Source organism: Sciurus vulgaris (assembly GCF_902686455.1).
Source record: "Sciurus vulgaris genome assembly, chromosome: 8".
Classification (NCBI taxonomy): domain Eukaryota; kingdom Metazoa; phylum Chordata; class Mammalia; order Rodentia; family Sciuridae; genus Sciurus; species Sciurus vulgaris.
The window spans coordinates 83,190,968-83,205,267 of NC_136468.1; the positions used below are offsets into that span (position 1 = coordinate 83,190,968).

At 35.1% G+C, this 14,300-nt stretch overlaps 1 protein-coding gene and 1 long non-coding RNA gene across 4 annotated transcripts in view; one reads left to right on the top strand and one right to left on the bottom strand.

The window, feature by feature from the left end:
• The window catches only part of SP4 (Sp4 transcription factor), a 63,542-nt gene that overhangs the window by 6,840 nt on the left and 42,402 nt on the right, over positions 1 to 14,300 (top strand). The window lies entirely within an intron of this gene.
• The window catches only part of LOC306668505, a 69,564-nt gene continuing 64,242 nt past the window's right edge, over positions 8,979 to 14,300 (bottom strand). Inside the window, exon 3 of the long non-coding RNA XR_013765883.1 lies at positions 8,979 to 12,030. This is a non-coding gene — a long non-coding RNA (uncharacterized lncRNA). The remainder of the gene's footprint in view (positions 12,031 to 14,300) is intronic.

Consider the following 14,300-nt stretch of genomic DNA (forward strand, 5'->3'; position numbering starts at 1 on the left):
AATGGGGACCAAAGGATGTAATTGGAATTTATATTTAACTTATAGACCTAATAATCTAGAATTATCCTGTTACATCCAGAGCTACTAAATGTAGAACATTGGCTTGAGATTTAACACAAATAAGGTTTTCTTTTGCCATGTAGGTTATATTAATTTGGATTTCCCTACTAGGCATCTTAAAAGGTCTATATACATAAACTTATACTCACTTTGGTTCTTTTTCAGACAAGTCTGATTCACTTTTGTAACTTCATTTTCTCAAAATCTTCTAATATTGTTTGTTATAGATTAGAATTTGTTAATAAGGAACTTACATTTTATATGCTAACAAATGATTTGGATTCTGAACTACCAAGTTGGTTTTACCCATTAGATTGGTCATGTAAGGTGAACAGTACTCAAGTTAGAGTTACATTAGTTTTTTAAAAGGTCATCTTCTGCAAAGGATTTCAGGATCAAGAATGGAGCAAAGGAAAACATTTTTAATCATCTGCTTTCCAAATTCTAAATCAGACTGGTTGTTGTGACACATAACCGTAATCCCAGCTACTCAAAAGAATGATTGCAAATTCAAGGCCAACCTGGGCAATTTAGTGAAACCCTATTGCAAAAAAGAAAAAGTGCTGGGGATATAGCTCAGTGGTAGAGCACCCCTGGGTTCAATCATCAGTACTCAAAAAAAAAAAAAAGTATAAACCAGGGAATATATAAGTAAGTCTTTGGACTATCAGGGCAGTCTGTAAAAGTAGTTTTAAGAGCAAATAGAAAAGGAAGCTTGATTAGGAAGCTAGGGGATGGTGCTATATGTAGACATTGTAGAATTACACAGATTTATAAAATGATAGTATTTTAAATTGGAAAGGATCAATGACTTACCAGCTGTGACCTTTTGATACTGCTGCTAAAATCTGTTTATATTTTATTTTACTGTTTTAAGTGAAAGCAGAAATATGGGTCAGGTGTTATAGTACTCCATTAAGTGGGAATGACACATTAGGATTGATAATAAAAGGAGGAACCTGGCCTGATACCAGACCATACACATATCTGTGCTGTTCTGTACTCTTCTGATCTGGAATGTTCATGATGTGGGTTGTTTTACTACCTAGTGAATGAGCAAAGTGTGTCAAAGAAAATCTGTTGAAATGCAAATTGCTTATATAAGTACATGGTGAGATGAAGGCTTAATGAAATTGTAGTTTCTAAGGTAACTTCAAAATAATTAAGTTGCTCCCACCCTCATTCCTTAGCCCTATTTTAGAAATGAATAAATTGAAGCCCAGAAAGGTTGAATGACTTTCTTGTATTTTGTGGCAAAGTGAGAGCTAGAGTCTTGACTTCTGCTCCAGTAGTCTTTCTGGGTTTGTTTTCCAGATCTCTTGTGAGCAGGTGAGAAAATGTAGCTGAGGTTTAGGAATCAAGGAAGGAGAGCTCTCCATTTGAATTTGTCTCTCACAGCCTGTTCTGTCCTCACTGAATATTCATCTCTTGTATATTAAATATGAGAGTTGGTGAAAACACAACTCTCTTGGTCTCCTTGTTATAGAATTTAATGGTGGAACCTAGGTGATATTATTTTTCTCTTGAAAGAACATGTTCAGAACTAAAGAAGTTAGTAAATTTTACATGTAGGTAAAGAAATCTTTGGGCTATATAGAAGTATCTTTTCCCAAACTGAAGTTAGAAATGGCTTTTTCTTTTAAATGAAACTTGTGAAGGAAAGTAAACATTTATTATTTACCTAATACATTAGGTGCTAGACTAGCGTTTATATGGTCTTATTAAACCTTAATAATATTTTTGTTAAGTATTTTGTCCATTTTACAGACAGCCTCACTGAGCTTTAATTTCTTTGGGAAAATACAACTGCCAGTAAGTGGGAACAGCACAATTTAAAGTCATCTCTGATTCCATTGCTATTGTTACATAAGAAGCTACAGGATAAGTCCACAGATTTCGTATCTGATATCTACACTGAAATCCTTAAAAGGACTGGTGACTTTGAAAATTGAAAGATCTCTCCTAGCTCCAGTAATTTGTGGTAATGACAGACAGTAATGTAAAAAGTGGTAAAAGAAGTGGTGAAGTCCAACTAGTGTGGCTCAGATTTATTGTATGTGGAAGTTAGGAGGGACATAGGATTAAGAAAACAAAAAGTATGATAATTTAAGAATAATGTCAGGAAAGTAGAAACTCAATAAAAGCAGGCTTTTAAAAACATTTCAAACAACTTGCAGGCCTTTTTTTTTTTTTTTTTTTTTTTTTTTGGTACTGGGTGCTTAACCACTACATGCCCAGCCCTTTTTCATCTATTATTTAGAGACAAGATCTCACTGAATTGTTAGGGCCTTGTTAAGTTGATGAGGCTGGCTTTGAACATGAGATCCTCCTGCCTTAGCCTCCAGAGCTGGGATTATAGGTGTGTACCACCACACTTTGAATCATAGCAAGATGGACACTCATTGAGCAAAAGTACGTGATATGAAGAGAGGACAGAGCAAAGTCAGAGCTTTTCTATTCTGCTTCTGTTAACCATCAAGGAAAATGTAGTTCCAGCTGAAATGACTACACTGTCACTCTGAGATACTTGTTCAAGGTAAGTGAGGAGATATAGCTCATTTAGTTGTTTTTTGTGTATGTGTGTTTGGGGCAGGGGAGTACTAGGGATTGAATCCAGTGTGCTCTACCACTGAGTTACATCCCCATCCTTTTTAAAATTTTGAGACAGGGTCTTGCTGAATTGCAGAGGCTGACCTCAAATTTGCAATCCTGCTTCAGCCTTCTGAGTCTCTGGGATTACAGACATACAAACCTGTCACCATGGCTGGCTAGGGTTCTTTTGTTTTTTTTCTGTCAGTGCCACAAATTACTGACTAGGATGGTGATACGAATGATTCCTGTCCTATCGTCAGAAGGAACTTTCAGATTCCATTTCAAACTAGTATCAGTAACTTAAAAATTAGGCAGCATGAAAAAAGTACCATAAAATTAAAGATGAATAGCACCTCAATTTTTTTAATTATCCTAAACTTCAGACAAATCAGTTTGATTTCTGTCTTTAACAATGTCTTTGAATGAATCATCAAGTGGTTTTGGCCCCTGAGCATTTAAACAATAATTCCAGGATCATTGGGAGCCACTGTGGACCAAGAAACGGGTTCCTAGCCAGGCATGGTGGTGCAGGCCTGTAATCCCAGCAACTGGGGAGGCTGAAATAGGAATGTGGTTAAGTTTGAGGCCAACCTCAGCAGTTGAGTGAGGCCTGAAGCAACTTAGTGAGACCCTGGCTCAAAATTTTAAAAAAGACCAGGGCTGTAGCTCAGTGGTAAAATGATCCTGTGTTCAATCTGAGTACTGTCCTGTCCTAATTTCCTTAAGCTTTCTAATGAGTGCACCAAGGAAGTAATGTCAACGCAATGACAGGATTTCTGAATCAGATGAAAAGTGTTAATTGATCGTCTACCTTAGTAGTTGTCTGGCATTTTGGCATGGGACTCTACCTTTGATACAGTCCTATATAACTTTCCTTTTTAAGTACCTCATTTACTGAATTCAAAGATGAGACAAAGCAGGGAGATGGTGCTAATATGATTGGAGATAAAATTGAGATTCAAAATACAACAGATAAGATCCTATATTTAAAGTGAGGAGTATTACATTTCTATAGGAGGAAAAACCTGGCTTACAGCAGGATTGTGAAAATGATTGGGGATTTATTGGTTTAATATGGACTGAGAGTAGAGTATAGGTTTTTCTGTACTTTGTGCTTGTCATACTGCTTCTGCAATAATGTGCACAGTCCTGTGTGGCACATTTTAAATGGGACATTGACACACTAGCAAGCATATCAAGATGGATTCCCAGAATGAAGAGTGTGGAAAATATTTTATACTAGCAATAATTAAAAGAAAGTCACTTTTTATTGTTAAGTGAGAAGAAGAGAAAGTGTGACAGCTGTGTTTGGATATCTGAAGAGCTTTTTTTTTTTTAAACAAATAGTTCTGTTTTGTTTGGCCTTGGGGAACAGAACATGCATATGAACACACACATACACACAAAGACACATACACAGTCTAGAACGAAACTATCATGGAATGTTTCATTAGTGATCTGTCATTTAAAGATTGTCTATCAGAGATAACTGTAGACTAAAAGACTTTGTTATGCTATATGTAAAGTTTGATTAGATGAACTATGAGTTGTCTTTTGGTTTTAAAACTTGACATTCTATGAATATTTGAGTATTTGGACATATATTGGATACTTCTTTCCAGCCTATGATCAGAGTGCTCTATAAGTCTTAACCTTACCTGGTGGAATAAGTAGGGATTTGAGAAGGAGGTTTGAGGGTGATTTTTACCTTTTTTCTTATTATAGAGGCCATGTAAGCCAGATGAATTCTATGATATAATGAGTGTAATATTTTAATTCATAAATTAATTTATTAATATGTTCTCCAACTTTTTAGGCTTGTAGGTGCTATTTTTCAGTATTATTTGCTCTTTAATTTAGTGAATACCAAAGCATTAGTATTTTAAACATACACTTTGGTGCCCAACACTGATTTGGTACTTATTTTATCTCAGTAGCTCTTTAGCTACTGTTTCTAACATTGTCACATTAGTATGAGCAGTATGATTACTTCTTGAGTGGAATTAGAGAACAGTTGGAAAATCTGAGATCCTGAGATCAAACTCTGAGAAGCACTCACAGCTTTAATTTGTTAATTTACCCTGTAGAGTATGCAAATCTAGAATGTCTTTCTTTTGGGGCTCAAGATACCTAGTGCCAGAAGTGGGTTTTTGTTTTTTTTTTTTTGTTGTTTTTGTTATTGTTGTTAATTGTTTGAGACCAGATAACCTTTTGAATAGGAAAAAAAAGTGTGATTCATGTATCTGAAGGCTCTTTTCCTCAGGGATGGTGATTAAATATAGTCAGGTGTGGTTTAAGGAGCAGATTTGTTACTTATTAACTGCAGAGGCAGATACCCAGAGGCTTCATAGCACAGGACTAAAAATTAAAACTTTTATATTTTTGCTTGGGCGGTGCCCCCAATTAACTGTTCCACCCTGGGCAAACTTTGTGTTTGGAGCTTCATCCTTGTTTTCCTTTGTAAAATACTAATTCTTTTTGTCTTTACCTCATAGAGTAGTAAAGAGCAGATAGGCATGTATAAAAATACCGACTATTATAAAGAAAACTACATATGAAAGGTGATAATCTGGTACACTCTCAACCTAGCAACACCCACTAGAACAATGTGAAGTAGTAAAGTGGGAGCAAGTTATTTTAGGTATGGATATTAGCATTTACACTGAAAGTAAATGAGAGGTTTACATAAGAGAAGTATCAAAACTTTGGCAAAGTTCAGCCAAGGATATGAGGAGAGGTATATATACAGATGAAAAAAGAAGCAGGGCTCCCATGTAGTAAGAATTAAATATCTGCTCTGTGCTGTCAGCTCAGCCTTTCTTGGATTCTGAGAATACTCACTTGTCTTATAAGATGCTATGTTGGGGAGGTAAAGCTTATTATATACATGAAACAATTATCTGGCAGTTGAACTATAAGAGAGTTTATACTTAAGTACTGGGTTTTGAGGTCCAGTAAACAAGCATGAGAACTCAGAGACAAGGAGATCAGTGTATTGGAGTAAACAGTCAAGTCTTTCTTGGATGAAGATAGGACTTGATGTAGTCCTCAAGGATAGGTTTTGGACATTTGAGACCTTCAAAGTGGAGAGGTGGAGAAAGAGGATGTCTTGAGTCAAGCTGCTGAACTTGAAATGAACTTCACAGGGATCAAAGCATAAAGACCTCACTTGGAGCTTAGAGCTAACACAGGGAGTGGTATTCCATAGAGGTAGGGGGTATCCCAAAATAGTAGCTCATCCTGGGCTCAGTAGGTAGTATGCCATCCCTCTTAGCTAGAGAATTTGTGTTTATTAAACCAGTCCCTAACATTTTGAAAAGGAGATTATACCAAAGTAAAAATAAAAATAAGTTCAAATAGCATCATTCTAGATAGAGTGTTAGAAGGAATTGAATGGAAATATTTGTGATGCAAATGATATCCATTAGAGTGTTTCTCTAAATGAAAGTGTGGAAAAGTTAGAAATCAGAAGCCCAGTTAAAAGGATTTTATTGGGGTAATGAAGTCACAAAGTCACAAAAGACTCTAAAAGACAATGGCAGTTAATGGTTACTAAATGCGAAAAACAGATTATTGAACTTTTCTTTAGTACCTAGAATGTTGACATGAAAGAAATGGTAAGGGTTTAGATAAAAACATGATTTGGGTTTTTTTTTCCCTATATATTAAGCATGATACTCAGTATTGAAAAACTAATGATGAAGTGAGACATATTTTTCATCTTTACAGGATATATAATCTATTGTGAGAGACACTGTATTTTTTTCTTCTAAGACATACTTTGTACATTTTGTTATATTTAAAATTGAAATATACCTTATAATCAAAGGCATTTCATAGTTTAATGGACTTTTTTCTTTCTTAAGGTCATTCACATCTTAGACTCAATGGAATATGATGTATATATAGTTTATTAGATTACAATGTGACATTTGGTTTATAAAAGCTATGAGTGAAGAGTTATAGAAGCCCATAGGAAAGGAGAACTGGTTCTGGGAATGTTTTCATGGACAGGTTGATAACTGAGCTGGAACTTAAAAGAAGACTGAAAATTTGCTAAGTCAGAAGAAAGAGGAAGGCCATTTCAGTTTGTGTTGGATATCACATGTAGTTTGAAAATTCAATTAGTATTCTGTAAATTTTATGAAATTTAGACTTAGTCAAGTAATCATAGTATATATTAACAAATATGCGTATGTGTGTATATGTACATCCATACACGTATATTTTCTCCTCACACCCTGGTGAACATTTCTCAGTTCATATAATCTCAATACTGAACTAGGAAAGTACACACGCAGAGAACCTAGATTTCATAGAAGAAAGGATGGATAGATTCAAGATTCATATTTAAAGGAACGAGAGTTTATGATCATAAAAGGAAAAGTAATTAGTAAAGTAAGATTTGTATCAGATTGCTTTATATATTTTTGGTAGACAATTGCAGGCAAAAATTTTAGCAGAGAGGGGAGTTTGGAAGAGAACTTGAAAGTGTGTACAGATGCCAGTTTGTTTCTGTCCATCTGAGGTTATGTAGATGCTTCGTAAGGTAGCCATCAAGAGGGGTTTAGAACAGTTCTGTAAATAATGAGTCAAGTCACCATAGCTTTTTGTTCACAGAAGCGGAGCTGCTTTTGCACAGGAGTATAGGAACCAGATAGTGATCTGTGCTGTGGTAAGTGGGTACCTGTGCTTGGTTTGGGGCTGTGGGAGGGGTGGAAAACCCTTGTTTTGATATAGTTGAGGATGTTGACACCAGGGAGTTGAAGGAGAAAAAGGAAGAGGAAAAGATTAGATGAATGTGATGTCAAATACTAACTGGATATATATACATGTAGAAGAAATACCTAAGATGGTTTATAAATCCTGTAGGTTTTCCCAGATACTTAAATCTACTTATGAAGTAATTTGAGATATTTGACAGATATTGTCATACCACTATACATTATAATGTGCTTGTTGAAACATATCTGATTATTTGTGATTTTATGATGTTAAAGCATGCTGTAATTTTATTTCTAGAATCTCTCTTTTGTCCTCATTAGTAGGCTATTACTACCTGTATTTATTTTTTATTAGGGCAGGTAAATGCTTTTAGTAACTCCTTGATAGACTCTTATCTGTTTCACGGACTCCCACTGGCGGACCATCCATGAATTCAGTCAGTGAATAGATACTCAGCATCTATATTGTGTGGCTTCATGTGTTCCTTATAAGCTTTAATATCATGAGACTGATACCCTGCTCCCATATGTTCTAATGGGGAAAGAAATCATGCTGTTTTATTTCATGAATAAAACAAGTAGTAAAAGGGTACTTCTTTCACCCTTAGGTTTTATATTTTGACTGACATTGACTCATGGTTGTAGCATACTAGATTATAGGTGTAGCATGTGATGTAGTAACTCATTTAATCTTCAGAACACACTGTAAGGTAAGTGTTGGCATCTCTCCTTTCAGGTGTAAAAAACTGATCTAGAGAGAAATAATTCGATCAAGGCCATATGATAAATGATGGTTCCAGAACCCTGTACTTTAACCCCGCTGTGCATTCCTTTATGTACTATATTGTGTTTGTCTCCTGTGATCATTTATGAAATTGGTTCATCGGTTGTCGCTTTTATGTTACACACTGTTTAAACTCTGTTTATGTTAACTCATTTTTTTTCACAATCCTATGAAGAAGGTGATGTTGGTGATCTCAATTAATAGAACAAGGAACTGAAGCCATCAGAGGTGAATTTACTTGACCAAAGTCATTCATCCAGTAAGTTAGGAAACTAGGAAGTAAAAGTTCTTCATAAGATTGATCTAAGGGCTGGAGATGTAGTTCAGTGGTAGAGTACTTACCTAGCATAAGGCCCTGGGTTTGATCCCCAACACTGGGGTAGTGGGGGGTGGGGTGCTTGGAAAGAATTGGTCTGGATGTCTAGATGAACAAGACTATAATATGTTCAGTAAGGCACAGACTTCTGTATCTTTAACTGAGTGTTCCAGTCCTCCTTTCTTTGCGGGCACAGTGCACATTAGCCACAGAGGGAATTAAAATGCAAAAAATTTTTTATTACTTTGATATCCTGTTTTGATTGGGAATTTGAGGCTAGGAAGAACATTTCATATCCATAGAATTTGTGTTCTTCAGCTAATTCTGCATGCCATTTTTATGTGACATTAGCTTAGTTGACAGGGATGCTGCTGTGGCTTTATTGTTTTGTAGTGGATAATTAATAAGATCTGCCACTGTATATCAGACATTATTCTAGGTGCTGGGAAAATGAAACATGCCTGTTCTCCATTCATGGGGACTATGCTTTGTCTAGGTAAGTTGTGTTTTATCTCAATCTTAAGAGTGTCAGTGGCTTTTTGAGGGGGAAGTAAGTTTTTGTTTGTTTGTTTGTTTGTTTTTTGTGGTTCTGGAGCTCAAATCTGGAGCCTCATGCATACTCAGCAAGCACTCTCCCTCTGAGGTACATCCTCTACCTAGTATTTTTAATGGTTGAGAAAAATAAAGTTTAAATACTTTGCCCATTGTTACAGAATTACTACATGGAGATATTGGGGAAGGAACCTGAAGTTCCTCTGGCTTTAAGATTCTTACTGCTGTTTCATCATAATTTGTTGAGGCAAAGGAAATGATAGTTCCCACAAAAAGTTTTAAAAGAATTTTCTATTATTATTATTATTATTGGCAATAAACTACCAAAGAGAATTGAAGACCAATTTACATTTTATAGAGGTTGATACATCAGAGTTCATTCACAACATTAAATTAAATACTAATTAAATTTAATTTGTCCTTTATTTTCAAAACATGTGATTGGGTTCATTTTATCTGTGTGTATGTCTGTACATTTATGTGTGCATGTATGTGCATTTACATATGTATTTACTTGTTAGAAAAATGTTAAGGAACTGGGTATGATGGCACACACCATAATCCCAGCCACTATGTAGACAGGGGCAGGAGGATGTCAAGTTGGAGGCCAGCCTGAGCAATTTAGCAAGACCTTGTCTCCAAAAATAAAAGGGGTGAAACTCAATGGTAGAATACCCTTGGGTTCAATTCTCAGTACTGGGGGGAATAAAAAAAAAAGTGAGGAAAAACAAAGGGATTATATTCTATGTCTGTTTATCTTCCTTGTCCTCCCAACACTACTTCATAATTAAAGCTATCAGCCCATTTTTGAGGTATTTAGAAAATTTGGTATACTTCTTCACATTTCCACCCTCACCCTAAGCCACAAAGAAAACTTAATTGTCAAAACCAAAGTACTCAAACAGCTTTCAACTTTTTAAAAGGTTCTTTGGCCGCTGCCTGTCCTGGTAGTGATAACTATGTATAATGTTGACATTGGAAGGAAAATATGTTTCATTCTGTAAGCAGTTTATGATTAACAGAGGTAAACTGATAATATTTAAGAAAAAAGCTCTGTACTGGATAACAGGTTGTCTTTATCATGTGTGATCTTTGCGAATAGCATCTGTTTTTTTCTTTTGTACAACAAAATATTATTTTTGTATGTGTGTTATGAAATGAAATAGCTGAGGTACTTTCTTTTAGTGTTAGAATACTGTAATTTTAAGCAAAAATGTGTGGAAATCAGATTGAACTTAATTCTATTTCAGTGAACCAAGGGGAGAACTCAGGAAAAATATAATTCACTAATATTATTATGAGTTTTAAAATTGATTACCTTTTGAAATTAAGCTGTCATATTTCAAAAAAAAAGTAAGGTTTTGTTTTGTTTTGCAACTCCTTGAAGCCACATCTAATATTGATTCTGATGTTCCTCTTCTTTAAAGATGAGTATCTGTAGGTTTGAATTGTTGTTAAGGACTTACAGAATTTTAAGAAATCAATTACTTTGCCAGCATCCTTGTAACTAGGCACATGCCCTGCCTTGAGCAACAGCAATATAGATAGGGGCCAGGACTCTAAATCCTTGGGCATTTAGATTGCCATCTGGGACCTTGTCTGACCACACAAAATGCCCTTGCCAGTGAATACAGACATTAAAGATGCCTGCTCAGAGACCAACTGCCCTTTAAAGCTGGGGAGTGTGCTTGCTTAGGCCTGAGAACTCTAGCTTACAAGCACACAGCCCTGTGATATTGAATACTGCCATAGTAACTTTGCAGAAAGCTCTTCTCTCCAGTATTACCTTCTCACCTTTCCAAAAACCAATCCCTGATCTTCAGACCAAGGATTTTTACTCCTTGCTCTCTATCTTTTCAGTAACCATCTTAGCCTACCTGTTTATTACTTTAGCACCTCATTATTGGACTTCTAGTCAGCCTGCCCCATGAATGGTAGTTGTAAAATCTAGAAGTTTAGAAGTAGAAGTGTAAAGTACTTTTATTTTAAAATCTCTGTTTCAAAGGAGAAAATATTTTACTTCTTATTCTAGAAAGTGGAGAATGTCACAATTGAAATTGACCTCCTATAGGTCTCATAGGAGTAGTGGTATCTTGTCATCTGCTAGACCTGTAGAATTTTTTGTTAGTGATATTAAGGCAGGGAGACCATTTTAGCCTAGCAACTACTAACACAAATGAAGTTTAACATCAGGTTCTAGTTGATACTATGGGAAGAAAGTACTGTAAATGTTAATGTCAAGGAATGCATTTACACAGTGGCCCCTGTGAAGAATTTTTTAGTTAATAATGATAAAAATACAGGCATTTAAAAAGCCAATTTATTTAAAATTTTTTTTTTACTTAATTTTAATTAACAGATAAAATTGTGTGTTTATTGTACACATGATGAAGTATATGTACATTGTGGTATGGTTAAATCTAGCTAATTAACAAATATATTACCTCACATAATTAATATTGTGGTGAGGATATTTAACCCATTCTCTAAAAGCAATTTTAAATATAATATTTGCTTGGAATTCATATCATATATTAACAAATTTGTAGAACCTTTTTAAAAATATGTAATTACCCATGATTACCAAGAAATAAAAGATCTGTTTTGGTAATGTGTCTTAGAAAGGTTACACTAGCATACTACTGTTAAAAGTTAAAAAAAAAAAAAAGAGAGAAAATTATGCATTCAAATACCGCTTACAAGAAATATCAGTTATGAATTTGTTTCATTAGTTATGAGGAATCCTGCATGCTTTTAAATACAGTATCAGCCCCACACTTTTGCAGTAAAGGTCATTGAGCAATTAATCTTCAGTAGTTGAGAAAGCTATGTTTTTCCATATAATAATCTTAAAGACTTGACTGGAAATAGAGCTGACTTTGTGGTGTTGGTAAAAGTAGCAGTAGACAGGAACCAAGACTGGGGTTCAATTCCCTGTTCTGCCAGTTGCTGTCTGTCACGTTGGGATGTCTTCTAACTTTCTTGAGCCTCATAGTAAACACCTGTAAAATGAAGAGAACAAGCTACTTACCCGACAAGGTTTTTCTGAGGATTAAATGGAATGATATGTGTGAAAATATTCTGTAAAGGCCAAAGTACTAAATAGAAGAAAATTGTTATTATTTTTAGTTTACCTTTACTCTTCTAAATTAATAAATGTGTATGCTTAGTATTTTGTACTCTTACATGGTCATGTAAGTGCATGGTCATGTTTATATCTGTGACATAGTGCAATGCCGGTACATAGTGTTGAATAAATATTCAGTAAAGAGGGAGGAGGGTGCGGGGTGTGAAACATGGTGGAATGAGACAGACCTCATTACCCTATGTACGTGTATGATTACACAAATAGTATGAATCTACATCGTGCACAACCATAGAAACAAAACATTGTGTCCCGTTTGTGTACAATGAATCAACATGCAGTTTGTAAAAATAAAAAATAAAAATAAAATAAAAAATTCCATAGAAATATATATATATATGCTTATTTATTTATTTATTCTTTTTTTAAATGTATTCTGATACTTGGCTATCTGGGGATTTGCTGACCCTGGGGGGTTCAGTGAGTTCTTAGAGGTAATAAACAATTAGTCTGCCAGTGTGATTTTCAAATACAGACAATCAATCCAGAGCCCATATTTCTTCCCAAACCGCCTCATATTTCTTCCCCAACCACCCTAGGGCCAGGTACGAGACAACTAGGAACTATGCCCCAGAGTACTCTAAAAATCATTCGAAGCAGCTGTCCTGAGCCTATTCTTTCCTGCAGAAAGCAGGAACTGTAGCTCTGACTCTGGTGTTCCCCACCCCTCGAGTCCTATGGCATGGTTTGCCCTCTTGGGAAATTGTCAATAACAAATTGTCTCTTCAGTGGCAGTTGATTTTTTACTAATACCTTATTTTGTGTATTTATTTTTTGCAGTACTGGGGTTGAATCCAGAGGTCCTTTACCACTACTGAGCTATATCTCCAGCTTACCCCACCTTTCTTTGAGATAGGGTGTCACTAAGTTGCCCAGGCTGGCCTCAAACTTGTGCTCCTGCCTTGGCCTCCTGAGTCACTGATTACAGGCATAAGCCACTGCACCTGGCTAATACATTATTTTAAAATGCTGGGCTACTAAATTTTTTTTTTTTTTTTAACAGTCCTTGTGCCAAAGAATCTTATCATTAAGAAATAGTGTTACAGTTTTCTTGGAAGTAATTTAAATCAAGATTCAGAATGGTACTGAGATAAATGTTTGTATGTAATGGTAAATATGTATGTGTCTGTGTATAAAAATATTTTTTAACCTCACTGGAAGATGACAGGGATCTTCCTGTCATCTAAGCTACCCTTACAAATCATTTATGATTCAACTCTTTTTTTTTTTTTAATTTAAAAAAGTGAGACCCACATTAGATATATGGTTTAATCCAGATCAAACCTCTAGTTGTTGGCAATGCCAGGAGAATCCAGTTCTAACTCCTTATGGCTTAAATAGATACTCAAGTTCTGTAAGCTTTTTATTAGGAAGAAAATTATTAGATGCAAGTTTTTCTTGCATCTCCTCATCTCAAGGGAATAAGACCTTAAAGTTAATGCTGTTTTCTCCTATCCCAGGTGACAGTGATTTGGTTGCTAAGTAATTGTTGCAATTGGTGTAGTTTCTCCATCTAGCAAAACTAAAATTTAAAATCTAATATGGTCATTTAAATTATTTTATATGCAGTTTTTGTAGTAAAACCCAGATAGTTTTTGCCAGAATCTCCCTGTTTTGTATCTTGCTTTTTTGTGAGTTTTCTTACTTTTATTTTGCTTTCAGTATTAGATTCACAAACCAGGCAGCCTTTAAGTTGCTTTAAATGTTTTATCATAAACATTTTATAGCATATGTACTTTTATGATTAATTTGGGTCAAATAATCATATTGTGAACAGGTAATATGGGGAGAAATTATTGACTAAAGAGATCAATGAATTATAGTGAAAAAAATGATTTAGGAAATAGGGGTTTTTAAAGTGTTTTTTGTTTTTGTAGGGGAGCATTATATGAAGAGGTAAATATATAAGATTTGGGGTATGAAAAACTTTTCTCTTACTTTCTGTATTGCTGGGCCTTTATGTAAATAGTGGATCAAGAAAAATGAACTCTGAGAGGCAACTTCCATGCAGACTCTTAAGATAGTGTTTTAGTCAGCTTTTACACTGCTGTGACCAAAGGACCTGACAAGAACAATTTTAAGAAGGAAAAGTTTATTTGGGGCTCACAGTTTCAGAGGTCTTAGTCC